This window comes from Bison bison, unplaced genomic scaffold, assembly GCF_000754665.1.
Source record: "Bison bison bison isolate TAMUID 2011002044 unplaced genomic scaffold, Bison_UMD1.0 scf7180017864482, whole genome shotgun sequence".
NCBI classification, from domain to species: domain Eukaryota; kingdom Metazoa; phylum Chordata; class Mammalia; order Artiodactyla; family Bovidae; genus Bison; species Bison bison.
In genome coordinates this window covers 4,883,565-4,902,763 of record NW_011495042.1, presented here as the reverse complement: position 1 = coordinate 4,902,763, position 19,199 = coordinate 4,883,565, and positions in this window count along the sequence as shown.

Genomic DNA, 19,199 nt, shown 5'->3' with positions numbered 1-19,199 from the left:
TTTTTTTTTTTAAATAAGAACCAAGAAACGCTCACAAGCATCGCCTGGAAGGTTGAATGCATTCTTCTCTGTCCGATGGTATTACAGCAGTCTGGTCTCCTCTTGATGTTTATTCATCTGCCTGGAGGTTGACTTCTCTTCCTGCTTGCTGGTCTCTTGGCATAAGGAACCTGAAGCAATCAGGTAGCGACTAGAGCTGAAAGTTTAGTGGGATTCTTGTGTATCCTGGTGGAACCATCCCCCTGCTGGGAGCCCAGACCTTGAGACCCACAAAGCCTAGGGTGGTGGGGATGGGAAGTCAAGATTCTCCCCATGGCTCACTCGGAGTACGGGGACGGGAGTCACTCTTAACTTTACCTACTGACACCCCAGCTCTGCTATTTCTGCGTATTGTAGGCAGCACCCATTCATGGTTTCGGTTTAAGATGAATCCTGAAAGAGGAAAATGATTTTTTCCCCAAGTGGGTCCCTGAGTTGCATCTCTTTTTCCTGCTAAAGTGTTTTAGTTTTGACCTATCAAACATTTTTAATATAACAATTCTTGAATATACCAAGTTCCATCCCAACAGCATCTACGGAGTGGGGTAGGGATGGGGCTATGAAGGGAAAGGTCAGGTTTTTAGGTTCCTGACTGCTTCCTTCACCTCTGTTGCTTGTGAGAACATGGTCTTTGCAGAGGACAAGGCAGTTCAGCCAGAGGCCAGGGGCTGCACAGCCCACTGTAAGGCGGCCCCTCCAACATGACATCATTGCCACTTCTCGGGAAAGCCAGATCTGCTTAGGAGACAAGAGGGAAGTGGTTGTTACTGAGAAATAGCTCATCATTCTTCAGTGTTCTGCTGACCATGCCTTTGGGGCATAGGATAGAGTTTCCTAGAGACTGCTGGATTGAAAAGAGCTACAAATCCACCTGGGAGAAGAACAGAAACTGAGTGTGAGCCTACCTCCTGCCGGGATGTCTTGCTGATGACTCTGGAAAGCTAGCATCGTGGTCCACTGGATGTTTGGAAGGGGAAGGGATGACAGAGGCTTTGGCCCAGGAGGGCTGCAGCCTTGCCAGGTATTGACCAAGAAAGCCTCCAGGCAGGCCGGGGAGGTCTGTGGGAAGCAGCTTTTGGCAAATGGTCCTCAAGGGAGCCCGGTGGTACATTAGCTTTCAGGCAGAATTTATTGCGTGTGTGGAAGAGAGAAAAGATACAAGTCAGAAAGTATTCAAGAACTAAAGTATCTCCTTCTTGGGGCTTCCCAGGAGGCACTAGTGGTAAAGAACCCACCTCCCAAAGCAGGAGATGCCGGGGACACGGGTTCGATCCCTGGGTCGGGAAGATCCCCTGGAGGGGGGCATGGCAACCCACTGCAGTATTCTTGCCTGGAGAATCACATGGACATAGGAGCCTGGTGGGCGACAGTCCATGGGGTCACAAAGAGTCGGACACGACTGTAGCGACTTAGCACGCATGCACCTCCTTCTTACAGGTCTGTGGGGGTGGAAATGAGATAATACTTCTGGGTTTGGGAGAGAGACCCAAAACCTGTTATCTTTCGGGGGCCTGGTTTAATGGTTTGGATGTACATTTTAGCCCTCAAATCCTTATAAGTCCAAAAGTGAAAGTCGCTCAGTCAGGTCCGACTCTTTGCTACCCCATGGACTATACAGTCCACAGAATTCTCCAGCCCAAGATACTGGAGTGGGTAGCCTTTTCCTTCTCCAGGGGATCTTGCCAACCCAGGGATCGAACCCAGGTCTCCCTCATTGCAGGCAGATTCTTTACCAGCTGAGCCACAGGGACACCCAAAGCCTCCCCCAACCCAGGAGTTCCTGGGCAATGTGGTGTGTGGTAATTCCAGTGGGTCCCATGGTCATATGTCTAGGGCTGCACCTTCTTTGCTGTGAAATGAATCCCTTGGTCCAATGTGATGTTTTCTGAGACCTAATGTCAGTGGATCAAACACTCTGCGAATCTTTAGACTGGCTGAGAACCTGTAACCAGGAAAGCTAACCCCATGGTCCAAGTATGTGTCAGTCCCAGTCAACACAAATGCTCCTGAGTAGAAGATGTGCACTGTGATCAACTTGGCACCGAGTGACTGGCGGTGAGTTCCTTGAAGAATGGTGCCATGTTGGCAGCTCCACATTCATCTTTGTTGCTGGAAAATTGGACATTCAGCAGTGGCAGTAACCAGATCATCCCTCTTTTTAATATTTATCTGTATATTTGGTTTTGTTGGGTCTTAGTTGCGTCATGTGGGATCTCTTGTTGCGGTGCACGGACTCTCTAGTGGCGTGTGGACTTCCTTGCCCTGTAGCACGTGGGATTTCATTTCCCCAACCAGGGACTGAACCCAAATCATCTGCATTGTGAGATGGATTATTAACCAATGGACCCCCGGGGAAGTCCCCAAATCATTCTCAGTGAATGCAAAGCCTCTCTCCTGCCACGTAAGCTTCATACTGTGCCAAAGCTGAGGAGATCAGTGCCAGAAGCTGACTGCTGACTTAGCTGAGTTGCCCTTTCTGCTTGGTTGCCTAGTACCTCTTCAATGATGAATGCTTTCCGCGGACACTGATTTGTGGCACAAAGACCTTCCCTCCCTGTGTCCACTCCTGTGGGTCCACACACGTCCAGCTTTCCAGACCTCCTTGTTCCCAATCTTTAGTGTTTATCCTTCCTGTTTTTCCCACTGCCCGTAAGTCTGTATTTCTTACCTCGGGCAGCTTCTCTTACCCACAGAGTGGATGCGATGCCCACGTGATCTGCTCAAAGCCCTGCCCACTGGGAAGATTCCACCTCATTTATCATCTGTGAGGGTCACTGCGGAATGAGGTTGCTTTGTGGCTAGCCTCTATCTTCAGCTTCTACCCACACACCAAACGGATCCATCTGTGGATCAAGCTTGGCCCTTTCTCTCCTCATCAGGCGGCCACAGGGGGGCCCCATGCGGCCACAGGTGTGAGATGAAGGGGACACGTGGGTGCAGCACTGGTGGGTGACATGTGGGCTTGGCCCCCTGCCTGGGCAGCTTACGTGTGCCTTCTGCCCTAATTGTGCCCATCCCAGACTCGCCATCTGGCTTCAGATTGTCACGCCCTCTGACCTCATGCCATAGGAGGTCTGACAGATGCCAGCGTGAGATGCTGTGTGGGTCTCCCAGGTGGCACAGTGGTAAAGAGTCTGCCTGCCAATGCAGGAGATGCCAGAGACATGGGTTTGATCCCTGGGTCAGGAAGATCCCCTGGAGGTGGGAAATGGCAACCCACTCCAGTATTCTTGTCTGGGATATCCCATAGACAGAGGAGCCTGGCGGGCTACAGTCCATGGGGTCGCAAAGAGTCAGACACGACTGAGCATGCATGCAGGAGGGGCTGGGTGGGCTTCACTTCACCCTCTCTGCCAGGAGGACTTTCTCAGAGGGTGCTAATTCTCGGCTACAGAGTGAACGGCCTTGCTCCAGAACTCTGGGGAGCTGGGTGATGATCCTGTGGGGGCTGGCCATAAACCTGTGGCATCTTTTCCCTCTCATAGCACAGGTTCTCCAAGGTCATATGGCCAAGAGGCAGAACTGCTATGCAGGACAGCCTGAGGCTTCCATGGGGCTCTTCTCTGCCCAGGACCTGCTCAAAATTGGAAGCCTTCCACATCTCTCAGGAAATAGCTTGGATAAGAATTCCTAAGTATCAGATATGCGGGCTCCAGCCTGCAGAGGTCCACTGGGTGCTGAGCTTCCTTCTGAATGGTGGGAGGTACAAGATGCAATCAGATGTCCTTTACCTTGGAAGGGTGATCCCGGCATGCCCCAGACCACCTGAACACCCCCAAACCATTGATGTAGTGAGCCCCTGAAACCTACTAGGGTCAACTGACCATCTTCCAGAGTCCTTGTATTCTTGTAGGGTTTATTTCCTACCCTCTGGGACCACATCTTGCTCGTCGAGTCCTATTCACACTATGTCACCAATAGAGTGGAACAGTGTGCTGTTTTTGCAGTGTCCAGATGGTCCAGTCCCTTCAGACTGTTATGACAGAGGGCGGGAGAGTTAACAGAGCTTGAGCTGGATGGTCAACGTGTATTGTTGTCTGCCCCACATGAAAGTGAACTGTTTCTGGTCCTTCTTCCTGTTAGGGATGGGAAAGAATGCATAAGCTAGATCACGGGCTGGATACCATGAACTTGAAGCTGTGCTCCGCTCTGCAGCAGAGCTACCACATCCAAGGTGGCAACTGCAGTTGGGGCTGTTATGCAGCTGGGTTTGCAGGAATTCAGTGTCAGGCTCCAGGAACCCCTGGATTTTGCATGGGTTCGATTCCTGAATTAAAAGGGGGGTGGATGGGGACTTCCCTCGTGGTCCAGCAGCGAGGACTCCACGCTCCCAATGCAAGATGCCTAGGATCAATCCCTGGCCAAGGAACCAGGTCCCACGTGCCACAGTGAAAGGTTCACACGCCTCAACTAAAAGAAGCCGCAGCAAAGATCCAAGAGCCCGTGTGCTGCAACTAAGACCTGGCACAGCCAAATAAATGTGAATATTTTTAAAAGGGGGGGACAGGTGGGGACCTCTACCCCCTGAATCCTTTAGCTCTTACATAGAGATCTCTGAGGAAAGTATTCTTAGACCCATTTGGCAGATGAGGAAACTGAAGCTTAAAGTAAAAAAAAGAAAAGATAGTTTACTTATTATAAAACCTTATGCTTTGTCAAACCAAAGTATTTGCACTTCACCACTAAGCTACCCAATCAACTGTTGTAATTAGAGCTCATTCAGGAAAGGGAAAAACAAGATGTCACTGAATTTCTACATGTCCACGCACGTCTATCATGCTTTCTGTTAGAAGTTTTCCCAACAAGTCTAACTTTGGAATCAGAGTGGGGCCAATTCTAGCTAATTTCTTAAAAGTAGAAACTCAAACTCAGTTGAGAAAGTTTTGGTAGCTTTTATTCCTGGCAGCCTTCGGATCAGGTTTATTTCCTAAGCTAGATGCCAGGATGTTTCCTCATTTGATTTTTCCAGGAGCGTGATGGAAAAAAAAAAAAAGAGAGAGAGTTGCCACCCCAAATTAAAATATTCCCTTCCATGTGGAACAACGCAGCATGAGCCTGCCCAGAGCCAACACTGACTCTTTTGTGCAAATGGTGAAGCAGCCCTAAGAGGGTTCAGCTACCCTCTGTGTCTTCATACCCAAGTCATCTCCCAGGCTCATGGGTCTCAGTTTCCTCATCTGTACAATGGGAATAGTAATCATCTCTAGCCCACATGATCAGTGCCTCTTGTTTATCTCTGAGTCTCTAAAATACCTGGCACAAAATATCATTCCGTGACTATGTGCTGAATGAATAAAGTTTACAGATTAAATGAAATGGCACATTGTCACAGCACAAGACAAACATTAGATTCTATGGTGGCAGTTTGACAAGGTATATTAAAAGCATGGAAAACACTCAGGTGTTTTTTTTTTGGCCTTACAGCATGGCTTGTGGAATCTTAGTTCCTCAACCAGGGATTGAACCTGCCATCTCGGCAATTAAAGCATAGAGTCCTCACAGACTTAGAGAACGAACTTATGGTTGCTGGGGCAAGGATCGGGGTAAGGAATAGTTAGTTAGGGAGTTTGGGATGGACATGTACACACTGCTACATGTAAAATGGATAACCAGCAAGGACCTACTGTATAGCACAGGGATAACAATCTGCTTATTGTTGTGGCAGCCTGGATGGGAGAGGAGTTTGGGGCCTGGAAAATCCCATGGACGGAGGAGCCTGGTGGGCTGCAGTCCATGGGTTCGCTAGAGTTGGACACGACTGAGCGACTTCACTTTCACTTTTCACTTTCATGCGTTGGAGAAGGAAATGGCAACCCACTCCAGTGTTTTTTCCTGAGAATCCCAGGGACAGGGGAGCCTGGTGGGCTGCCGTCTATGGGGTCGCACATAGTCGGACACGACTGAAGCGACTTAGCAGCAGCAGCAGCAGACACGTGTGTCTGTATGGCTGAGTTGCTTTGCTGTTGACCTGAAATTATTACAACATTGTTAATCAGCTATACCGCAATACAAAATACAAAGTCAAAAAAAAAAAAGCACAGAGCCCTAACCACTGGACCTCCAGGGAATCCCCCACACAGGTCTTCAGACCCAACGATTCCACTTCTGGAGCTGGAAACTTAAGTCTATAATTTTAATAACATGAATTCATAATGATGACAATCTTAATTAATCAGATAATTAATAACTAAGGATACTTCAGAGATTAAACCACAAGAATGCTCCTGGAAAAACAACCTAAATAGCCATCATTTTTTGGTGAGGTATCTGGACTTGTGACACATAGAAAGATTTGGTAAGGCTACGCACTGAGGCAGTGGTCCTCAAACCTGGTAACTTTGCAAACTTGGTAAAAACGTAAATTCTTGAGCTCCACCCCTCACCTACTGGGTCAGAAATTCCCCACGGGGCTCAGCAAACTGGGTTTTAGCAAGCCCTCCACGTGACACCAATGCACGTTCAGATTTAAGAACCACCGTTCTAAAGGGTTACTAGAGGTTGCTTTTTGTGAGTGTATTTCAGTGTTATATTTTCTGACTTTCCTGGAGTACGTCAGCATGATATTGCTAAGTGATATGACAAAAATACTCCACTAAAAAAATGAAGAAAAAGAAAAATTAGATTCTGAGTGGAAGTGAAAGGGGAGAAAAAAGTTATGAAGAAGCATGGGGGGATGGATTAGGAGTTGGGGATTAGCAGATGCAAACTATTACATATAGAATGGACAAATAACAAGGTCTGACCACATAGCACAGGAACTATATTCAATATCCTGTGATAAGCCATAATGGAAACAATATAAAAACTGTGTGTGTGTATACATATATATAAATAACCGAATCAGTCTGCTGTACAGCAGAAACACCACCTTGTAAACCAACTATATTTCAGTAAAATATATTTTAGGAAAAAAAAAGAATTCCCACCTCCCTAATTTTCTTTTCTTTCCCCCACTTTACTTCTACCCCATATCAATGGGATATAGTGTAGTTATGAACTTAACTAGTGTCCAGGCCATTGGAAAAGACTCTGATGCTGGGAGGGATTGGGGCAGGAGGAGAAGGGGACGACAGAGGATGAGATGGCTGGATGGCATCACTGACTCGATGGACGTGAGTCTGAGTGAACTCCGGGAGTTGGTGATGGACAGGGAGGCCTGGCGTGCTGAAACTCATGGGGTCGCAAAGAGTCGGACACAACTGAGCGACTGAACTGAACTGAACTGAGTGTCCAGGCCATTTTGTAGCTTTTTTTTTTTAATTTAATATTACACAGCAGCATTCCCCATGATGCCACAGGCTTCAGAATTATTAAAAAAAACAGAGGCATTAATGTCACTTAATTATGATGGTTCCCTTGGCAATCTAACTTCCTCTGTGTTTTCAATGTTTTGCTGCCATGAATATCTGCACATATACTTTTCCCCAAATTTCAAATGATGTTATTCAGAGAGGTTCTCTGAAGTGGGGTTGCAGGATCCAAGGGTAGAAACATTTTTATGGCTCCTGCTAGGTGTTGCCAGGCTGCACTTCCAAAGAGCAGCTACTGGTTTCCACTGCCACTAAGTACTGGAAAGACTGCCAGTTTCCAAACAACCTCCCCAGTGTGAGGGATTATGATTTAAAATAGCTTTGCTAATCTGATGGAGAAAATAAGTTATATTCCTGCTGTTTTAATTTTCATTTCTTTATTAGAAACAACGGCCTCTCCCCTTTCAAAACAAATAGTAAATGCTCTTTTGTAAATGGAGATGGGAGGAAAGCTCTGGACTTCTCACCATTTAACATCTTGGGGCTTGAGTTTCTTCATCTACAAAATGGAGTGATACCAGAGTGACTGGGAAATCAAGTGAAACAAAGTATGGGAAAGCGCTTTTTAACAATGTATTCTGCTGTACGGGAAAAGACCTCAATGCTGGGAAAGATTGAGGGCAGGAGGAGAAGGGGGCGACAAAGGATGAGCTGGTTGGATGGCATCACCAAGTCAATAAACACGAGTTTGAGCAAGCTTCGGGAGACACTGAAGGACAGGGAAGCCTGGTGCGCTGCAGTCTATGGGGCTGCAAAGAGTTGGACACGATTGATCGACTGAACAACAACTCAGCTTCAAACGTACCTGTTACTAATTTATTTTAAAACGTTCTGTTTTGTCAACAATCCAAGAAAACCTCCAACAACGGTCTAAATCTTTAAAGTCTTCTTTTTTGTGCATCGAAGGCTGTGGACAAAGACCTTTCTTAATTTTTTCCGCTTTTTTTTTTTTTTTGAGGGAAACAGTATAACGTTCTCGGAGTTTTCCGGAGAAGGACCCCCTTGACTGTAGCAGAAAAAAGCGCAGCAACGCGAAGGCACAGCCTCCCCAGCTCAGCAAACCCTACTTTGCCTTTGGAAGAAGAGCCCTTCTCATCTTAGAACCAACAGAGACGCTCCAGGTGCCAGAAGCTCACTTAGGGCCCACCTGGCAGGTGTAGGAACCAGAATGCACTGCTTTTACCCAACTCTCAGGAGAAGACCGGCTCGCTGTGTTTCTCCGTTGCCAGGAAACCTCGCTTTCCCTAGGCTCGCCGATTATGGCGCCCTCTTGCGTTCATGCCCTGTAATAGCACTTTCAGTTGAGAAAAGAACAAAGACTACTTTTTTGTTATTTTTAATACTTGTTTTCAGTAATTTTTTATTGTGAAATATAATATGCAGAAAAGTATCCAAGATATACTCACAGCTTGAGGAAGTGTAACCTCCACCTCGGTAAATAAACAGCATTAACAGCACCTGGGACACATTAAAATAACCCTTCCCCCGTCACACGCCTCTCTACAGATAAAAACCCCTTCCAATGCTTAGGTAATCCCTTTTTCACTTTCCCTCATGGTTTTACTACTGGGCTTCCCTGGTGGCTCAGACGGTAAGGAATCTGCCCTCAATTCGGGAGACCTGGGTTTGATCCCTGTGTTGCGAAGATCCCCTGGAGAAGGGAACAGCTACCCACTCCAGTATTCTGGCCTGGAGAATTCCATGGACAGGAACCTGGCAAGCTACAGTCCATGGGATCATAGAGCTGGACAGGACTCAGCGACTTTCACTTTCAGGGTTCTATTACCTGTACATGTACCCGAAACAACAGAGCTCTGGTTTATCTGTCTGGGGACTTTACCGAAATAAAATCACATGGTTTTACTCAATATTATGTTTGTAAGCTTTCATCTGTGTGTTGCACACAGCAGACGTGCATTCATTCTCCTTGCTGGGTAACATTCTACTGTGTGACTGCGCTCCCGTTTATCTGTTCTCCTGTTGATGGACAATGGGCTGTTTCTAGCCTGGGACTATTTTGAACAGCGCTGCTGTGAACAGGTTATACATCTCAGAGGGAAACTGCCAGGCAACCAATGCGCATCTCTGACTTTATTAAGGATTCGCTCAGTCGTGTCCGACTCTTTGTGACCCTGTGGACTGTAGCCCACCAGGCTCCTCCATCCATGGGATTCTCCAGGCAAGAGTACTGGAGTGGGTTGCCATTTCCTTCTCTGGGTGACTTTATTTAGATAATGCTAAACAATTTCCTGAAGTTGTTGAACAAATAAGTGTACATTCCCACCTGGCATCAGATGTCTGTTCCCGGTGTTCCACAGGGCTACAGTTGATATTGTCAGATGAACTTTTCCAGTCTGATGAATGTGTAGTGGTATCTCATTGTCATTTTAATTTGTACTTCCTGATAATTAATGAGCTCAAGCACATTTACGTGTGTTTATTGGCCAATTGGATTTCTTCTTATTTGGAGTCTCATCAGATTTTTTAATCCATTTTCTTTTGGGTTGCCTGTGTTTGTAGCAGAAACCTGTAGTTCCTGCAACTGGCCAGCTATTATCTCAGATAAACACATTTTTAATAAACTGTTTATGTTGACATAATTTCAGACTTAAAGAAAAGTTGCTAATATAGAACCAAACACTCCTAGATCCCTTTCACCAGATTTCCAAATGTTAACATATTACCACATTTATTTTATCCTTCTCTCAAAAAAAAATCCCAAGGACAGAGGAGGCTGGCAGGCTACAGTCCAAAGTGTTGCAAAGAGTCGGACATGGCTGAGTGACTAAGCACTAGTCTCTAGTAAATAAGTTTTCTGCTTTTTGAAAGCAGACTGCAGACATGATGCCTTGTTACCCTAAATCCTCAGTCCTTGTTTGCTAAAAACCTATGTAACTGCAGTACAATGATCAAAACCAGGAAACAAATACCAATGTGTTAATAGTGTCTTACTAGTGACACATTAATAACGTTTTATCTACAGACCTTACTCAGATTTTGCCAATGGTCCCAATCATGTCCTCTGCAACTGAAGAAAATTCAAAATTGTGTTTACATTCATTTATGATGTCTCTTTAGCCTCCATTAGTCTGTAACAATTCCTCTGTCTTTGTTTGTATGACACTGATACTTTTGAAGAGTCTGGATCCGTTGTTTTGTAAAATGTCCCTTGATCTGGGCTTATTAGATATTTCTTCATGATCAAATTCAGCCTGTGGAACATCACAGAAGTGACACTGGGTTCCAAAGCATCTTTTATTTTTATGTTATTTCTTCTTAAGACTGGAATAGCACAAGCTTCCTTTAATGGCCAAAGAATGGAGAAGTAGGAACTTAGTTCACAAACTTCTTCCAAAGCATCATTTTAAATCCCAAAACCGGGGCTTCGTTGGTGGCTCAGTGGTTAAACACAACAAAAATCTGCCTGTCAATGCAGGAGACACGGGTTCAATCTCTGGGGCTTTCCAAGGGCTCCAGCTTGCAGACTGCACATCAAGGGACTTCACCACCCCCATAATCACATGAACCAATTCTTTTATAATAAATAAAGGTATTTGAGTATCTCCTACTGGTTCTGTTTCTCCGGAGAACTCTGGCTAATATATCAGCATAGATCTCTGTCTCAACGATCTGCTGCAGTGTAACAAACCATTGCAAATTTGGCAGCTTAAAACACAACAATTTATTGTGTTCATGGTTTTTCAAGATGGTCTGAGCTGCACTGGGTGATTCTTCTGCTTCATATGGCATCTGCTGTGGCTGGAAAGTCCGAGATGCTTTTTCACTTGCCTGTCTGGTGCCTCAGCTGGAGTGGCTGCCAAACTTGGGACTGGTCAGACCTCTCTCTGCCTGGCTTCCCAGCACAGCCAGCTTGGGCTTTCTCACTGCAAAGGGGGTTTAAGACAGTCAGATTTCTTACCCGGAGCCTGAATTCCAGGAAGAAAAGCAGAAGCTGCCAGGCCTCTTAAAGATTTGGCCTGGGATAGTCGCTTATCACTTGTGTTACATTCTGTTGGTCAAGATAAGTCACAATTGCAGCTGAGAGTCAGGGGTTGAGGACATAGGCACCGCCGCCGACCCCGTGGTGGGGGGGGTAGCACATGGAAGGGAGAGGTGGTTGGGGTCCCTCTGGGGAGACTCGCCACCCAGTGACTGTGGGTTCTGTTGAGTGCTGAGCCTGGATTAGTCGGTGTACAGCCTCGACTGCTGTGTCAGAGAGACCCAGAAAAGGAAAAAAGATCCCAGGGAACAACTAGTGTCTCTGCCAGTCCTGAGCCAGCCGCGAGGATGTGCCAACTGGCTAAAGCCTCTCAGAACCCACCGCCAGAGCAAGTGGGGGATCAGGACCCACGCCCAGAATCCATTAAGTGCAGGTGTTTTAGTGGGGAGGCTTGAGGTGCACAGAGCATGAGATAGTTACATGGTGTCATCGTATGAGTTTGAGCGAACTCTAGGAGATAGTGAAGGACAGGGAAGCCTGGCGTGCTGCAGCCCGTGGGATCAAAGAGAGTCGGACACGACTGAGCGACTGAACAACATACCACGAAAAAGCGGCACCTCCTTGTGGTTTTTATTTTCTTCCTTTCCTTGATGACTAATGATATATATGTGTGTGTGTGTGTGTGTAACATAAAATTTACCACTTAACCATTTTAAGTGTATAATTCAGCAGCATTTGTAAATTCACAGTGTCCTATAACCATCACCACTATCCATTTCCAGAACTTTCTCATCACTCTAAACAAACTCTGTCCCCATTACGCAATTACCTCCTCTCTCACCTTCTCCCAGCCTCTGGTAACTTCTATTTATACTTTTTGTCTCTATGAATTTGCCTACTCTAGTGTCTCCTATAAGGAGATCTCATATCTCAGACAATATTTGTCCTGTTCTGACTGGTTTATTTCACTTGACATGGTGTCCTTAGCATCCTTCCATGCTGTAGCAGATGTCAGAATTTCATTCCCTTCTGTGGCTGAACGATACTCCATTGAGTGTGCAGAGTACTCTTTGTTTATTCCCACTAGCAGTGCACAAGGGTTTCAGTTTCTCCATAGCCTCACCAGTACTTGTTATTTTCCTTTTTTTTTTTTTTACGTAATAGCCATTCTAAGAGGTGCGAAGTGGTATCTCATTGTGGTTTTGATTTTTGTTTCCCTAATGACTAACAATATTGAGCAAAGCAAACTATCCTCCCCAAAGTGAATGAGCTTCATCCGATGCACCAAAAACCTGCTTTCTTGTACTTGCTGGCCATTTAAAAAATATCTTCTTTGGAGAAACATCCTTTCGATTCTGTTGTCTTTTTCTCTGTTTCATGTTTGAATTGGGTGGTTTGTTTTGCTGTTGTTGAGTTGTAAGAGTTTGTTTGTTTTTAATATATTCTGGATGTTAAACCCTTACTGGATGTATGACTTGCAAAAAATTTCTGTCCTTCTATGGGTTTTCTTTTCAGCTTTTAAAAAACAGTTATTGAGCTGTGTCAGGTCTTAGCTGTGATTTTTGCCGCATCACGGGAGATCTCTCCTTGCGGAGCACTGACCATATAGTTGCACCGCATGAACTTGGGTGCCCTGAGTCACGTGGGATCTTTGTTCCCCCACCAGATATCAAACCCATGTCCTCTGCATTGAAAGGCAGGTACTTAACCACTGGACCACCAGGGAAGTTCCTGTCTTTTTATTCCTGAGAGTTTCCTCTGATGCACGAAAGAGAGCAAGTTTATTCTTCAAAGGAAAATTCAGTGACAGAAAAACTACCATGCAAATAGCAAAAATACTGGCTACAACCAAGTGGCCCAAAGTGGAGTTCCGGGGTCACTCTAGACTAACTTTCTCCCTTCATTCATTCATTCAGAAAGTGACTCATTCATTGATTTTGAACAGACTCGGAGCCTAGCTGGGGAGACCAGTATGGACACAGAGGACTGCCCGGCTTTGTGTAAAGAACTCCAGCCCTGGGGAAAGGCGGTGAGGGTGGGGCAGAGAGGAGGGGCTGCGGGTGGGTGCACACTTCCAGCCATCCTGTGGACTAGACCTTAATGTCAGCAAGTTTGCCCTTCTCTGCTCCTGTGGCCCCGCCTCCAGTCTCATCCCTAGTCTGGGCCCTCTGAGAAGCTAGCACAGGATGAGATGAAATAAAAAACAATTTCCTTCCCTAACATCCATGGGAGAGAAAACAGAGAGTGGCAGTCTGGGATGATGCAAATCAAGCTCCAGGGGAAGATGATAAGGAAAGAGGGTCACGTGGAAGGGTTTTGTCTGCTGGCTAGTCTAAGGAAGGTTCGGCGGGTGTTGGGGAGTCCTCAAGCCAGTCGACTGTCAGAGGAGTCCCGTATCTCCCAGGAAAGGGCCTGTTTAGTGTGCCTCGGAGTCAATGGCTGGGAGCATCCCACGGGAAGCCTCAGTGCGATCCCAGACCACAGCAGCCCTGGGGCAACGAGATCCCCTGCAGTTGGGGGTCACGCTCATTCTCATGGCTCCCAAGGGGCCACCAGAGTGATCTTTCTAAAAGGCAATCTCCATGCTTCTCCTCTGCTCAAACACCTTCCAAGGCTCCCCAGTGTCCTCAGGCTAAAGTCCCAGGTCCTTTGGGGGAAAGGAGGCCACCTGCCCTTGTGTGCTGTCTTGCCCACTAATCCTCATGCCTACTCGGCTGGGCTGGGCTGACCCCTGTTGCCCCCCGACAAGCCATCCTTTCACTCCTCCCCACCTTTGCCCACCCTGGGCGCTCTGCCTGCAAAGCCCTTCCCTACACCTTTCCCGCACAGCCCAGTCCCCGCATGAAGCGCTTCCCCCAGGTTCCCAGGCTGTCAGCAGAATCCCTGCCTCCACCTCTGGAACTGCCTGGCTCCTCTGGAGTAGATGCAGGAGGACTCCCTGGGGCTGTGTCAGGAGAAGGAGACTTCAAGCCCAACACAGCTGGACTTCTCACCTTTCCTCCTAAGGCAAACTGGCTTGGATGACCTCAAAATGCTCTCATACCCATGTCCTCCTTCCACTGTGGTCACGGCAGAAACCCAGCGCATGGTGTCCAAGGAACCAGAGATAGAAGCTCCCTCTTGCCCCACCCCACCCCCAAGCCCTACTTGCCCTACGTTAAACCCTACGTTTAACCCTGCCTTCCTGGACTCAGGATTCAGGACTCTATTTTTAGACCACTTGTTGGACTGGGACTCCTGGAATCTGCCTGAGGCCTGAGACGTAACCAGACCCCACTGGCGCTGGCCTTGAGCCCCAGCTGGGCAGAGAAGCGGTGAGGGGTTCCCGGGGCCGTGCCCCAGGGAGGCAGTGCACCAGGGCAGAGAGACCCTCTGCTGAGATCTGGAGGTGGGGGGCTTTCTCTCCCAGAGCACAAGGGGCTCCTACAACTTGACCCAGCTGAGACCCTCCTTTGACTACTGGGCCCAGAAAGGCCAAGGTTACCAGCAGGAGATCAAACCCACGTCCTCACAAAGCAGTCAGGCTGCCAAACTTTGGAAAGATGAAGACAAATGGTTGCTGCCTTCTCCTTGCTCTGGCTCTCTCCATTCTGTGTGCACCTCGTCCAGCTCCCATCTCCCAGCTCGTGCTGTGGAGAGCTCCCCGCTGTCCACGGCCTGCAGATGGGACCCACTGTTGTTTGTCTGTTTGTCTGACTGCGCAGGCTCTTCACTGGTGCATGCGGGCTCTCTAGTTGCTGCATGTGGAATCTTAGTTCCCTGACCAGAGATCGGACCCGGGCCCCCTGCACTGGAAGGAGGAGTCTTCCCACCAGGGAAGTCCCAGGATCCAGATTTGTTTAACCATAAATAACTGGAAAAAATTTGTTTAATTGTGGTGAAATACACACAATATAAAATGCACCATCTTGACTATGCTTAAGTGTACCATTCAGTGGCATAAAGTACATTCATATTGTTCTGCAACCCTCACCTCCACCCAGCTCCAGAACTTTCTTATCTTTCCAAACTAAAACTCTATCCTATTAAACCCTAACCCCTTAAGCTCTCTCCCCCCACCCCTACCCTTGACTACTCTTGAGACTTTGTATAAGTGGAATCATTCAGATTTGTCCTTTTGTGTCTGGCTTATCTCACTGAGCACAATATCCTTGAGGGTCATCCATGCTCTCGCATGTGTCAGAAATTTATTCCTTTCTTCTTTATTATTTTATTTATTTATTTGGCTGGGCTCTTAGCTGCGGAGCTCGCAGGCTCAGTAGCTGTGGCGTGCAGGCTTAGCTGCACGTGGGATCTTCGTTCTCTGACCAGGGATCAAACCTGCGTCCCCTGCATTGCCAGGTGGACTCCTTACCACTGGACTCACCAGGGAAGTCCCGGAAGTTGATTCTTTTTTTAAGGTTGAATAATACACCACTGTTGTGCACAGACCGTATTTCGTTTAACCATTCATTTGCTGATGGGACACTTGGGTTGCTTCTACCCTTTGGTTACTGTGACTCATGCTGGTATGAACACGGGTGTATAAAAATGTCTTTCGATCCCTACTTTTGATTCTTTCATGCATATATATCCAGAAGTAGACTTGCTTGATCATAAGTTGATTCTATTTTTAATTTTTGGGGGAACCACTATACTATTTTCCACAGCAGAATTTGAAATTTAAAAAAATTAGTTGCCAGCGTTAAACAAAACCTGGGTTTCCTGCTTCTGTTGAGACATGAGAGGTCTAACATCACTCCCAGAATCAGTCTCTTTGGGCAACCCCCCACTGCGGGCAGCTCTAGGTCCTGGCTCCACAGGACTGTCCCTCGAGCTTCGTGGTCCCAGCCTCTTCCCCGTGTTCCCCGAGTCCTGCCTGGGTGCTTAGGGCTGCCTCCTCAGTTAGGCTCTGTGAGACCTCCGTGGTTCCTCTGTGCCTTTCCAGTCTCCTGCATCTGTTTTACAATCCCTTAGAACAGAGCTCTCTGTTAAACACCGGCTGTGGTTCTGTTTTCCTGGCCGGCTCTGGCTGGTCCCACTCAGCTGGTGTTCCTGGCAAAACTGGAGAGTCACTGCCCTCTTCGGTCAGCTCCCTTGGCCCCTCTCTCCCAGGTTCCCCATTTTCCTTTCATTTTTACTAAGTATTTATTTGGCTGTGCGGAGTCTTAGTTGCGTCATGTAGGATCTTTTAGTTGCGGCTTGTGGGGCCCCTGCCCTGGGAGCGTGGAGCCTACGCCACTCGACTACCAGGGACATCCCTACGCGCCCCGTTTTTCTCCACCGGGCTGACTCTGCCTGCCCCTGGGGGCTCTGATGTGCCCTCCTGCCCGAATCAAGTGCCTCTACTCTGTGTCAGAAGCATGGTGATCTCCCGTAACCCTCGCGCACGCTGTGACGTGGCTGCTACTGTGATCCCCATCGCACAGATGAGGAAACTGAGGTCCGGACGAGGAAGGCTAAACCACCCTGCCCGCCGGTCAGCAGATTCACGTTTCTGTTGTGAAACCTTGTGTTCTGTTTGTCTATTTGATAAATATCCTGTCGGCGCACTCCAGGCTCCCTTTTGAGGACAGTGAGTTATACACAAGGCATTGAAATCTAAACCTCAGAAGGCAACTTTCCGTGCCTTAGTTTTCCCATCTGTACAATGGGGATGGTGGACAGGTGCTATCTCTCAGAATTATGATGAGGATGAAATGACGTCAGGATGGTAAGGATGAAATAAAACGTAACAAGTACTGAGCAAATGCCAGCTGCTGATACTATCATCTAAATATAGAGAAGTTATTCTATAAAGTATGAAATGCCCAGTGGCTGGAAATGATGCTTATGGAGAGTATGTAGTAACGGAAAAATGCTTATTATGTATGAGAGAAAAAAAGGCCTGAAATCAAAACAAATGAACTCATGCACTAAAAAGACTCACAGGAAACACACCAAAATACCATCTGTGGTTCATTTTAGTTCTGAGATTCGGGGAGATTTTTTTTTCTAACAATTTTTTTTTTTTTAAGTAATACATCACTAAAAAGAAGCAAGGTGCTAAGACACTTCAGTCGTGTCTGACTCTGACACCATGCACTGTAACTCTCCAGGTTGCCCTGTCCATGAGACTCTCTAGGCAAGAATACAGGTCTCCTGCATTGCCAGGTAGGTTCTTTACCATTAGCGCCACTTGAGAAGCCCACCCCCCCACCACCACAAAAAAGAAGATACTCCTCTTCAAACTGATCTGCAGGTACAAAGCGATCCCAGCAGAGTTCCCACCGGCTTCTCGGCAGAAACTGACAAGTTGATCCTAAAGCTTGTGTGGAAATGCAAGCGACCCAGTACAGCCGGAACAAACTTGGAAAGAAGGAACATGGCTGGAGGGCTGGGCCCCAGGTGACGCTGTCAGGGCTGAGCTGAGAGCTGAGTGTTGAGAGAACACAGCCGTGACTATCAGGAACATTCCCTACTCGTGGCTCACTTTACCCTCCTGAAATAAGGCCTTAAGCTTCACTGACAGAGGCCTCTTAGAACAGAGCAGGAAAATTCTTGCAGTACAAGGTGCTCTGGGAGGCAGCAAGGCTTTTCATCCCTTGAGGTGTAGGAGTTGAGTTGGAAAATCCCAGGAACGAGAAAACGTACAAGTCCTGAGGAATTCTCTAGTCTCACAGTTTCCAAAAGATTAAGTTTTCATCAGACCACAGTGATTGGAGGGCAAAGGACACCCAGTAAGATGTTCATAAAGTTTCATTTTTTTTCATTTTAAGGCCCATTTTGTTTCTGATGATAATGTCCCTCCTGTTTTGATTTGGGGCTACTATCCTTTCTGTTATAAAACAATGCTGACAGTTGATTTTTTTTATTTTTTAAAAAATAATTTAATCTATTTATTGACTGTGCTGGGTCTTCGTTGCTGCTCGGGCTTTTCTCTAGTCGCTGTGAGCAGGGGTACTCTCTAGTTGCGGTGCGTGGGCTTCTCACTGAGGGGGCTTCTCTTGTTGCGGGGCACAGCCTCTAGGGTGCAGGCTCAACGGCTGTGGCACACGGGCTGAGCTGCTCCGAGGCAAACGGGATCTTTCGGGATCAGGGATCGAACTGTATCTCCTGCACTGACTGGCAGGCAGATTTTTCCCACTGAACTGCCAGGGAAGCCCTGTTTTTTGTTATTTTTATTTAATGGGCAAAGTAAGGAGTTGGTAGCTCTCCTTTTCTCACTTGATAAAAATATTCTGTAACTCTGAGACATCCCAAAGCTGAGAAATACTGGGGGAGACTGCGGCTGGCTCAGGGATGCTCTGCCTGCTGTGGGGACTGGCCTAGGAGAACACAGGCCTGGGCACACTCACACTCTGCCCCGGACTTGCTGTGGGAACCTGACAAGTTATTCCGTGTCCTTGAGTCTCCGTTTGTCCATCTGCAGAATGAGGGGGATGCACATATATTGAGGCTGCTGTGAAAATTCAACCAACGCAGTGGGCCGGGACCTGCGGAAGCACTTGAGAAAGTGTCCTTCAGAGTCTATGAGCTCAGAGAAGGCCCCCACTTTTCTCTGCTGCAAGTTGAAGAGTCCTCGGTTCTCCAATTATTTTTTATATCCACACTGGTTTCCTCTTCTGTGTTTTCTCTACTTTGTCACTGTCATTCCTGACATGTGAATCTAAAACATTCTATCGGTGTGGCCTGACTGTGCACAAGAGAACATACTCACCTCCTTCAATCTAGACGCTATACCTCGATTAGTGAAACCCGAGCTTACCATGGATTTTTTGTGCTCTTATCTCACTTCTTTGGTATTTACTGAGCTAAGAATACCTCACAGCTCTAGATCTTTTTTCACAAGAATATTTGCAAAACCCTGTCTCCTATTCCAAACCTGTACAATTGAAATCTTGGACCTAAAATGACAGGCTTTTCGCATTTATTCCCTTTTATAGTTTGTC